This window comes from Rhinatrema bivittatum, chromosome 3 (genome assembly GCF_901001135.1).
Source record: "Rhinatrema bivittatum chromosome 3, aRhiBiv1.1, whole genome shotgun sequence".
In the NCBI taxonomy this organism is placed as follows: Eukaryota; Metazoa; Chordata; class Amphibia; order Gymnophiona; family Rhinatrematidae; genus Rhinatrema; species Rhinatrema bivittatum.
The window spans coordinates 566,987,371-566,999,571 of NC_042617.1; the positions used below are offsets into that span (position 1 = coordinate 566,987,371).

General features: G+C 44.4%; 1 protein-coding gene across 1 annotated transcript in view; it reads right to left on the reverse strand.

Annotated features, from left to right (window-relative positions):
- Window positions 1-11,688, reverse strand: part of LOC115088351 (nuclear receptor coactivator 7-like) — a 236,081-nt gene extending 224,393 nt beyond the window's left edge. Inside the window, exon 1 of the mRNA XM_029596530.1 lies at window positions 11,428-11,688. The gene's annotated coding sequence lies outside the window, so the exon portion shown is untranslated. The remainder of the gene's footprint in view (window positions 1-11,427) is intronic.
- Window positions 11,689-12,201: the final 513 nt, after the last annotated feature.

The window sequence follows — 12,201 nt, forward strand, 5'->3', positions numbered from 1 at the left end:
CCTGGAAGAACGGACAGCTCCAGCTAACCCTGCTGAGGCAGGGTCTTCAGACCAGCCCCGTAGAATAGCACTGCCGAAGATGGGGGAAGACGCCAGTCTGCGGTCTGAGGATGGGAGCTCATTGGGGAACTTCCCTACGTTCCCTGTAACCTCTGGTGAAGCTGGGGACTTTGCTGGAAATGCTGCTTTTTGCTGAATGGTAGGAGAAATCTGATTTACCATCTATTCAGAAGATGGAGCTGGTAAGACCTGCTTTAATTACCTTAGACGCTATCTGGGATGAGATACAGACGTTAAACAATAATATATTTAACCAAATGAGTCCGTTGGTTAGTTCACTGGTTATTTTGGATAATCGCTTGAAATCTGTTGAAGATGGTGTTAGTGTGAATAAGAATTCCTGTGAGTCTCTGAAAAAGAATATTGGCAACATAACAGATATTCAACAAAATATAATTAAGGAAAATCTGTTTATTTCCAACAGACCGGAACAACTGGAGAATCAAGTGCGGGAGAGGAACCTTAATCTTATTAATTTTCCAAAAGATCCTTTAATTACTCCCAAAAATATGTGGAAGAAATATCTGATTGAAATTCTTAAGATTCATGAGCAAGCATTGCCTCGTCTCAACAGTGTATTACATTCCACCATTTAAAAAGGGCCCTCCTAAAGGGATTTGGGTTCTTACAACTGTTGAGTCACCTCAGTTGGATCTTACTAATACACTGGAAACTAGTCAGAAGGAATCGGTAATGCCTGTTACACTTAGGGGTAGATTTTAAAAGGTGCGTGCGCTACCCGGCGCATACACATGTACACCCGATTTTAGAACATGCACGTGCTGCCTTCCCCTGTTCCTTCCCAGGCCGCTCCAAAATCGAAATTGGAGCAGCCTATGAGGGAACTTCCATTCCCCCAAACCTAAGCTTCCCCCCCAGCCCTACTCTAACCCCCGCCAAATCCTTATACCTTTTGCGCCTGCCTAAAGGCAGGCGCAGGTTGCACGCGCCAGCAGCCTGCCGGCACGCGATCCTCCAGCACAGCGGCAAATGGCCACTGTGTTGGAGGCCTCTGGCTCCGTCCATGGACCGCCCCTTTAGTAAAGCCCCGGGACTTACACGCGTCCCGGGGCTTTTGAAAATAGGCCCGGCGCGCGTAAGGCGATTTACGCTCGTAGAGCTTTTAAAATCCGGCCCTTATTGTATCTTTTATCCTGGAATCTGATAGAGAATGGATATTAAGGATGTTTTTTTCGTCATCATGTGGAAGGCTTTTTGGATCTCAAAGTTTGTGCCTATCCAGATTTGGCTAGACTGACTCAAAGAAAGAGGAGGTAGTTTTTGCCAGTGTATTAGAAATGGGTGCTTTTTTCCTGCTTAAGTTTTCCTGCAAATGTATTATTAAATAACAGAATGTTTCACATCTCTTTTTTCTACCCTCACAACGTTCCTCTTTCTTGAGTGATAACGTACCAGCTGTTTTAAGTTTTTCTCCTATTCTTCCTGATAGAGCGCAAGATTCTAGCAATTTAGACTGTGAGCACTGATTTTGCTCCCTGTATATGCTAGATCCTTTCCTATAAAAATTGGAAGAAATGTTCCTGTGGTAGTGGACTTGGATCCTGCTATAGAAGACTTAGATTATAAGAGACAATATTACTGTTCTTTATTTTCTATAATTTTTCCTATTTTATCTTGTATTTCCTTATGTCTCCGACTGTAATTCAAGTGATTTCTTGAAATGTATTTGGAAAATGCATAAATTTAAAAAAAAAAAATTTCACCTTGGGTGAGATCCACTCATGAGATTTACCATACTGGGTTAGATCAAGAGTCCATCAAGCCTAGTACTCTATTTCCAACAGTGGCCAATCCAGGTCACAAGCACTTGGAAGGATGGCAAACAGTACAGAGATGCCAGGTGGCTAATGCCCAGGGGATAAGTAGTGACTTTCCCCAAGTCTACCAGTTTAATAATAGTTTATGGACTACTCCTCCAGGAACTTGTCCAAACCTTTTGCAAACCCAGCTATGCTAACCACCTTTCTACACCCTCTGGCAATGAATTCTAGAGCTTACTCGTGCAATGGGCGAAAAAGAATTTTCTCTCATTTATTTTAAATGTGCTACATAATAACTTCATGGAGCATCTCCTCCTCTTTGTATTTTTTTGAACGAGTAAAAAACTGATTCACATTTACCCGTTCTATTCAACTCACAATTTTATAGACCTTTATCCTATCCTCCTTCAGCCATCTATTCTTCAAGATGAACAATACCAAACACTTTAGCCTTTCCTCATAGAAAAACTGTTCCATCCCCTTTATCATTTTGGTCACCCTTCTATGTACTTTTTCCAATTCAGCTACATCTTTCTTTGTGATACAGCAACCAAAATTACAGACAATAGTCCTTCTCACCATAGAGCGATATAAAGGTATTATGACATGCTCCATTTTATTCTCTATTCCTTTCCTAATCATTCCTAACATTCTGCATGCTTTTTTGACCTCCTCCACACACTGAGCTGAGAATTTCAAAGTATTGTCCACAATGACACCCAGATCCTTTTTCTGAGTAGTAACTCCTAATACGGAAACTAACATGTTGTAACTATAGTATGGGTTACTGTTGCCTATGTGCATCACTTTGCAATTGTCCACATTAAATTTAATCTGCAATTTGGATGCCCAGTCTCCCAGTCTTGCAAGGTCCTCCTGCAATTTCTCACAATCCGCTTGTGATTTAACAACTCAGAATAATTTTGCGTCATCTGCAAATTTGATCATCTCACTCATTGTTCCTTTTTCCGGGTCATTTATAAATATATTAAAGAGTACAGTTTTCAGTACAGGTCCCTGAGGCACTCCACTGTTTACCCTTCCTCACTGAGAAAACTGACCGTTTAGTCCAATTCTCCGTTTCCTACCTTTTAAGAAGTATGCAATCCACAAAAGGGCAGTGCTTCCTATCTTGTGACTTTTTAATCTTTTCAGAAGTCTCTCATGGGGGACTTTTTCAAACGCCATCTAAAAATCCAGATACACTACATCAACTGACTCACCATTATCTCTTGTGTAAATCCATGCTAACAGATTAATTAAGTCCTGAACCACCTTATGAAGGGAAAGGATTTAGGATTCCTTATACCAACCGTGATAGACTCCTCAGCCGAAGCAGAAGCCTCATCTTTTTTTTCTCTTCTGCAATATTTACCCTACCCAAAGCCTGCACCATCAAGGCAGGGAGTTCCTCTCTAGGAAAGAGACGGGCTATGGAAGAACTCTCCTCTACTTCTGGAGGGGATTCCCCTTCTTCCAATTCCTCTCTGCTATTGGCTCCTTTGAAACTTCTAAAATCATCAGGGAATCCTCTGATCCAGAATAGAATCCCCATCCAGATCCATTTTTTCCCTCTCTCTGCTTCTATTATTCCCTTTTACTAACTCTAAAGGGAGGGGAAAAGCCCGGGGCGGATTGCGAGTCTGAATACTGTCCCATACAAAAAGCCTTATGCATACATTTAAGGTACTTCCTGGCCATGGAATTCCCAGCCAAGGAAGCTGCTACAGCAAAAGAGCCAGGCATAGTCTTTTGAAGAGCAAAAGCAGGAGTTGTCACACTATCTTCCTGTGCCGAGGGACACAGCAATGTAGGCTTTGGTACTCTCTCATAGTGCCACCCCGCTCCCACAGCAGTGCACACCTGCCCGGCGGAAACCGACACTCCCACTGACACAGCCTTCCCCATGGGATCCTAATTCAGCACCCCATTGCTTTCCCCTCTTCCTCCAGATGTGGCAAACCTTTCCCACTGCTCCTGACTGCAGCCGGGCCACAGGCACTGCAAAGCACACCCTTTCTTCCTGCTATCTGCTGGAGCAGCCATGCTTGCTTCCTCACACACTGACCCACCGACAGGCACCACTGTGGCTGGAAATCAGTGGGGGGGGGGGGGGGGGGGGACAAGCAAAACTCACTGCTCCTCTGGTGGGGGCCTTCGGGCACCTGAATGTCCTGCTGGCTCTCCCAAAAGTTCTGCTTCTTCCAACTGGATTTTATTTTTTTTTACAAAGAAAAAAAGCTTTTCCTGGACACTAGCGGTCACTAGCGGGTCGCTTTTCAAAGGGCCAAGCACGTTAAAAGCGGGAGTTATGTGCGTGGCTGGGCCTTGCGCGCATTTTAGAACAGGTCCTGCCATGCGTTATGCGCAGAAGTGCCGGGCCCTGAAAAAGGGGCGGGTCAGGTCAGTGCCATTAGCTGCTGTCCCAGGGAAGCGTGCGCTGGCAGCCTGCCGGCACACGCAGATTACCTCTGCTCCAGAGGAGCAGTAAGTAATCTAACAACAAAAAAGTAAGTAGTTAGGAAGGGCTCAGGAGTCGGAGAGGAGAGGAGAGGGGAACGGGTAGGAAGGTTAGGTAGGGGTATAGGGAAGTTCCGTCCCAATCCGCTCCTTAATTGGAGCAGACTGGGAGGGAACTGGGGAAGGCCTAGTCCCGTCGCCACGCATGGGTTTTGAAAATCCCCACACACCCCCTCGCAAGCGACCATCCGCCCACACATGCGCGCACAGATGTTAAAATCCGTGCACGTCTGTGCGCGTGGATATAGTTTGTTTGTTTTTCTTTATAACATGCGCGCGCCGACGCACGCTTGTTATAAAATATCCACATCCATGTGGGCGTGCTCCTTTAAAAATCGACCCCTAAGGCTTTTTTTTTCTGGTTATAGCTGCAGGAAGAAAAAGCGGGGAAGATTAGAGTGGAAGATTACAGAAAAGAGGAAAAAAAAAGAGAGACCAGATCACGTCAGAACCTGGTCATTAGCCCCTAATTGGCAGCTAAGCGAGAAAGTATCAAACTATCACCTCAGGAGCTGCCTCAAGGAAACAGACTGGTTCCCCAACACCCTCCACAGGGCTATGCTCAACTGAGGAGGAGGGAAAGCTAGTCTTTCAACACAGGAACCGCCCACTAACAATTCCTCCTCACCTAGCCAGGCCTTCTTACAGCACGGGATGCTCATCTACCATCTGCTGGAGGCAGAGAATACTGACAGGCTGAGCTCAGCATGGATGCCTATAAGGGGTGCCATCAGCAAACCTGTTGATCTCTGTCTCCATCTACTGGTTGGTGGGCATAACCCATTCGTCTGGACCGGTCCGACTGGATGAAAAGAAAAGAGCTGTTGGGGGCTGCTGGAAGCAGCGAGGCGATAAAGGTTTGAAAAAATGTAACAAAAAAAAAAAAAAACCAGAGAGAGAAGAGATACACTTTCGTGCTAGTGCATGGACAAAAAAAAAAAAGAGTAAGGGGACTTACAAGGCAATGCCCACTGGGGGAATTCCTGCCCATGCTCAGTAAAGCAAAAGCTCTATGAGTTATGAGAGAGATGATGTCACCCACATGCTATGGCTAATTTAGCCCTGCTTATTGACAGGAAAACAACTTAGCCAGTCTGTTGCTTTGGTACTTTATCACCTGACAACCCCCCCTGGTAATTTATTCATTCATGTAATCACTGTTCCCTATTGTACTCTTCTTTTAGGACAATGATGTTCTCTTCTTCCTCTGTGTTTTTATTTGATCTGCTCTTTGTTTATATTACACAGACTGACCATGACCTAGATTTTTTTTTTTTTGTTTGGCAATCATTGCAATAAACTTTCCTACTATTACAGAACTCTCTGGTCAGTACCGGTTTTCTCCCACCTCGCTGATTTAAGAAAAAGTTCACCGGTCAGCCCGTACACGGCAATACCTTCAGCCTTGATTGGATCCGCCATGACTGACACCATAAAACATTTCTCCCGCAAATGGTCCATGATTTAAAAAAAAAAAAAAAAAAGTCTTTAATGCATAAGAAGAATATAAATAAATGATATGAAAGACAGTTTTTTTTCAGAGCTGAAAATTATACATTTAAAAGTTGTATATGTCTGTAATTGGGCACATATACCTCACAGCAAGAAAACTGTGCAATGTAACAGTACAGGACTAGTGGCACACAAAAAATATTCAACATTTTGTGGTATAAATAGGCTTTTTTTTTTTTAATCGGCTTTTGCAGACGACCACACAAACCTCACTGTGACCAAGCTATTCATAAGCAACGGAGAATTCCCAACTCATAAAAACCAGCCTGGGACATAAACAAGCAACCTGGGACATTTCCTCTCTCTTTCTCTACAGTTTAAAGCCCTTTAGCTCCCTACAGATTGCTTGGAAGCTAGGTAAGTATAAAATTGATGCTTCCCTAAATGCTAACTCTAGCCAAATAACTTATTGGCTAACTTAAATTATTAGTGTCAGCCAGGTATTTATTCGGCCTACTCACCTTTGCCCAAATGTGCCTCCAAAACACCTCTCACTCGTCTGGATAAAATCCGCCAGATAAGTTCCGTCAATAATCAAAAACTCAGCATTTATCCAAGTAACTCAAAAGTTGCCCGGACAAATGTCTTTGAATATCGACCTCTGAACTTTTTTTTGAAAATCCGAAGGTGAATTTGTCCAACTGAGAAAAGATGTACCTGGCATACTGATTGAACCGAGAAAAGAAATTTTGAAGACCTGGATAGGCCAGGAGCGGAGGCAGAAAAGCAATACTGAAGAAATGCTAGAGAGTGTCAAATGGACCCAAATTGCCAAACTAAACATTGCTGAAAAAGGGAAATAAGGCGATCACTTGGAATGAGATTGTGCTGAGAACTAAGAGGTGAATTTTAAAAGCCCAACGCAGGCACTAAATTAGGGGGATGTATGAAGACGTAGGGCTCGCGCAAGCTGCTGAGATAAGCATGCATCTCCCGCAGAGCACACATCTCATAAATTTTTTAAAAAGGGTGGCCATGGTCTGGGCAGAGCATGGGCATTTCGGGACACGAACATATGATGTGCATGTAAATACTGACACAACACGACGTGCCCAGATGTCCTCCCACCACACAACTTTACTTCTGCTATGGATGCCGTGTAAGTTTAAAAAAAAAAAAAAAGAAATCTAGGCAGATCTGCAGGGTTTTAAGGGTCGGAGCATTCACTCCCCCCAGTTATTTATTTTATTTATTTAAATCTTTTCTATACCGTCGTTTGGAGGATACCGTCACAACGGTTTACATCAAGGCACATAAAATTACTGACACTGTGATTCGTACACTTACAAGGGTGCCATAAGGTTCGGTAACATAGTTAGTGATCAATAATGTTAAATGTAATTAATCATGTCCATGTCTCTATCTCGGTTTTTATTACAGAATTAACTTTAAAATTGTGACTTGTCCTTTAAAGACTACACACTTAGTGAATACAGCAGTGTGTGTGGATGTTTTTATTGATCGTGCTTTGCCTGTCCCTGGTTTCTATTCTCCCTTCTCTTTCTGAAAAGCTTGTTTAAAGAGCCAGGTTTTTAAACCTTTTCTAAAGGTTTTGCTGTCTCTTTGTAGTCTTAAGTCTAGGGGCATGGAGTTCCATAGTATGGGTCCTGCCAGTGATATTGCTCTCTCTCGTACCTGTGTTAGTCTTGCAGTTTTGACTGATGGAATGGTTAGGATGGCTTTGTTTGCTGACCTTAGGTTTCTGTTAGGGATGTGTACACGTAGGGCTGTATTTAACCAGTCTGCATGTTCGTTATGTATTAACTTATGTATGGTGCACAGTGTTTTGTATTGAATTCTTTGTTCAATGGGAAGCCAGTGTAGTTCAGCCAGTGTTTCGGTGATGTGATCTCTTTTACTTTTGCCAGTTAAGCCTCTTGCGGCTGAGTTTTGCAGAACCTGCAATGGTCTTAGTGAGGTGTATGGAAGACCTAGTAGAAGTACATTACAATAATCAGTGCTCGCAAATATTAATGCTTGTAGTACCGATCGAAAGTTGGCCGTTGTCAGAAGTGGTTTAAGTTTCCTGAGGACCATGAGTTTAGCGTATCCTTCTCTTACTTTTAGAGATATGTGTTGTTTTAAGCTTAATTCGGGGTCAATTATTACTCCTAGATTCCGTACTTTTTCTGCAAGTTTTATTTGTTGATTGTTTTTTAGTGTGATTGGACTATATTTGATTTCCGTATTTTTTCTCTCTAAATGTAAGAATTCTGTCTTCTCTTTATTAAATGACTAATTCCATTTGGTTTAGTAGCTGTTTGATGATATCTAGATACATGTTGGCTAAGTTTAATGTTTTCTCAATTGTATCGTCAGTGGGTAAAATTAATTGGATATCAGATATTGGATAGTTAGTTAGCTAGCAAACCAGGGGGGTTGGAAAACCTCTCTCTTTACTGGTGAATTAATAAAACTGGGAATGGCATGGGCACATATTCCTTTTAAAATCCCCCGATTTACACGGTAGAAGCAGGATTTGCATAAACAGATGCGTGCCCACTTAAAATCTGGCACACATGTCGGCACGGACAGGCTATTTTATAACCTGCTCGCGTATGTTATAAAATGGCCAGGTACCTCGGCACAGGCCAACATATGCATGCAAATGTATGCCCACGTTCTGGTCTGAGAGTTGTCATCTAAGAAAGGAGATTTGAAAGGTAGTATCCCTGAAGGCGCACAAGATAAAGACATCAAAAATATAGTTCAAGAGCCAGCCCGGTGATCAGGTCTTCTGCACCCTAGGCTGGGCTGGGGATGCTTCGGCAGCAGTGTTTGTAACACCTGTTGGGAAGGGGAATGGAAGGGAGTCAAGGCTGGAGACACCTGGTCGTCTGATTTAGAGCCCTCGATATTGGCTCCTGGTCTCGGGATCCTTGCTGCAATGGTCAAAATAAGAACCTTGTGAAGAAGAGTCTATTAAACAAGGAAAAAAAAATCACCAGAATATAGAGAATGAAGGTTTACAGCACCAGGATCTGCCCTGGAAGGAGGAGAAAGGAGAAACCACCAGGCCATAAAAAAAGAAAGAAAGAAATAAGAATCGACAAGAGCACACAAAGCAGTTGCCCAACAAAATAAAGATAGAAGCAAACCAAGGGATATAATAGTAAGACTTCATTATTCTGATGATAAAGAAGAAATACTGGTAGCTACAAGAAATATTAGATCTCATATAAATGGGGACTTTTGAAATTTACCAGGATATATTCACTTATACTCTTCAGAAGTGAAGAGAGATGAAGATGGTCACAGGAATTCTACAAACTGCTGGCATAAAATATCATCAGAGGTTTCCCTTTCAAACTGAGGCTCCTATATTTCAGGCAGCACGATGGAAGAAGTTTGGAGCGCTTGTTTTTCTGGCAAATAAGTGCATTTGGAGGGTACTAAAGTAGTTGTTTAGCTGAGTTTTCAAGTCGCAAAAAAAATAGAGTCATTTTTAGATTGATTCAATTGTATTAAAAAATAAATAAATACAAAAGCCCGGCAGGAATTTAAAATAATTCCTCTGGTCTTTATTTTTCTTCTTTTTTTATGATATAAAATTAGGGATTCTTGTATCTGACATATATTGAGAACCTTGTTAAAAAATATAGTAATAGTCTATTTTTTATGCTTTACTGTACAGCCTGTTGGAGATTTTTTTTTTAAATCCACAGACACTGGCAGTAGGATGGGAACCTACTGCCAGTGTCTGTGGCCACGGACGGTGGCCACGGACGGTGAGAGACTCTTGCAAGCTGATACAGAACGGGGCGCTTGGCCACGCATTTTAGACACGCTGTTATTACCCCTTATTCTGTAAGGGGTAATAGCGCATTGAAAACGCCCCCCAAAATAGCCCCCCAAAACTAACAGCACTCATCACATGCAAATGCATATTGATGAGCCTATTAGTTAATACTAAAAGTAAAATGTGCGGCCAAGCACTGCTTTTCTATACACCCTCCAACTTAATATCAAAGCGATATTAAGTCAGAGGAACAAAAAATTAAAAAATAAAAAAAAAAATCTGCCCACCGGTCGGCGGGTTCAAAAACGGACGCTCAGAATTGCCTGGGCACACGTCGGGAGAGCGGGCGCTCAACTCAGAGTGCCGGCTCTCCCACATGTTTTACTGAATCGGCCTGTTGCACAGACATAATTTGTGAACTGTAAATTCCATCTGGTGCCAAGAATTGATGTGAATAGTGCCATTTTGCTATTTAAGAACGTCTGACAGTGAAGATTTATTTTGGGGCACTCACTCTGCACTTCCAGTGAATTTATTGGCACATATCTTGATGGATTTAGTTCTCCCCCCTTTGGAAAGAACCCTGTCCGAGGACCCTTGGACTGTGTCACAGTGGGAGGAAGAAGGATTGGCTCCAGGACCCTTGTGTAGGGCAGGGGAACACAAGGGTCCTGGAGCCATGGGTCCTGGAGCCATGGGACAAGGGTCCTGGAGCCATGGGACAAGTACAGAGGATTATTAACTGCGAGAAAGTGAGAGGAAAGTCAGAAATTAAGTGGTGTCTATAGCACAGTAGCAGGAAGTAAACTGGACAGACCAGATGAGTCCTTATAATGCCATCATATTCTACGTTTGTTTTTCTTATGGCAACAAAAGTTGCATGTGTGTAAACACCATCAGTGAAGATATTGAACTGCATCTCCTTCAAAAATTTGATGGCTGAACGTTGGCAACCCTAACATCAAGGGCCAAGGTACTGGGCTCCAACAATCAGAAAATAAAACCCGTTTCCTTTCACTACTACATCTGGTACGTGATAAAAGCAAAGCCTTGCTTACAGGAAAAAAAAAAACCACACACACACACACAAAGCCTTTGTTCCCACAAGGAAACAAGACGAAAAAAAACAATCTGTTCACTTCTTGGAGCTTGTGGAAAAGCGAGTTACGGAGAAGTTAAATAAATACAAACTACAATGCCATGGCAGTAGACGAATTCTAAAGGGTGGTTTCGGCAGCATCTCGCGGAGGAGTCGGGATAAGGAGGAGGAGGCTGTGCTAGAAAACAGCAGGAGATGCTCAGCCAATCAGCTCGCGCACCTGGCCGCGCGCCCAACTCGTCCTCCTGGCAGGGCAGGACCACGCCACGGCCAGCGCCGGCACAACTTTTCCTCCTCATTACGAGCACCAAATTAAACAATCGTTTATGACGCAGCTGCAGAGGGCCAAGTCATAGGCGCTTTTATTTTATTTTATTTTTCTAAATAAACCAACGAACGCTCTTGGAAAAGGCTCATGTCTTCTTGTCTGATCTCAACATCTCCTATAGCTCCCCCGAGTTACTAAAACCCGGTCGCTGGGAAACAGAGGGGTCAGAGTCAGAAACTGCGTGCACTGACAATCGCATAATAAGAAAGGTCAAAGAGCACCACATTCATCTAGAGCTAGCAAGCAGCCTAAAGTCATGCAAACGCCGTGCGCCTCCCCCACGCACCATGCCCGTTAGTCCGCCCCGCCCCGCAGAGCGGCCAAAACCGGCTGCCGGCGTCTGCACCCTTCCTCCGACAAGGCGACCGCAGGAAGACGCGGCACCCACCTACAGAACTCCTCGCCATCTGTCTACCGAGGGGCTAGGCACAGACGGCAAAGCTCGTCCTCTTCTTCCCAGGCCGAGGCCCCCATAGCAGGCTCGCGGAGCACGAGCACATCACCACGCGCGGCTCCCGTTTTTGTTTGTTTGTTTTTTTCCTTTGGCTGTTTGGCTCTACCACCACCAGCGCGCGCGCGTTACAAGCCCCGGGGACCGGCCGTAGCCGAGCGGCTCCACAACAACAAGCAACAGCTGGCGGGGCGTGCGCGTGCGCACTGCGCCCGCCCCGGTGCTACACACACACACACACACACTGGGCTGCCTCCTGCGGCAGCTCGCTCCAGCCCGCGCGAGGCATCTCCCCAGGGACCCAGGCGGCGTGCGCGCGCGCGCTCGCTCATGGGCCGCCAGAACCGCTCCTGAGCAATACCAACCGCTGCTCGTCCCTCCCGGTGGTTAAGCGGTTTCCCCTGCCCGGCCACCTATCCATCTTTCCTTCCCTTGCAAACTGCTGAGCGTGTGCTCCCTTTTCTGCCCGCCCGGCCTTCCGCCTCCTTTCTGGGCAGGCGCGGAGGCTCAACGCGGCCTGACCGTGTGGTTGCACTGTGGTGCGTGTGTGAACTGCCCCTCGGTTCGACCTCTTCTAGTTAACGAAAGTACAGGATCAGATGTTTTTCCCCTTATGGGGCTTAGGTATTTTTGCCTGGAAGACCAGAGGTTATAATAAAGATTGCTTGAAAAATGGGAAAGGTACTTAAAAACGAATGAACAGAAAGAAAT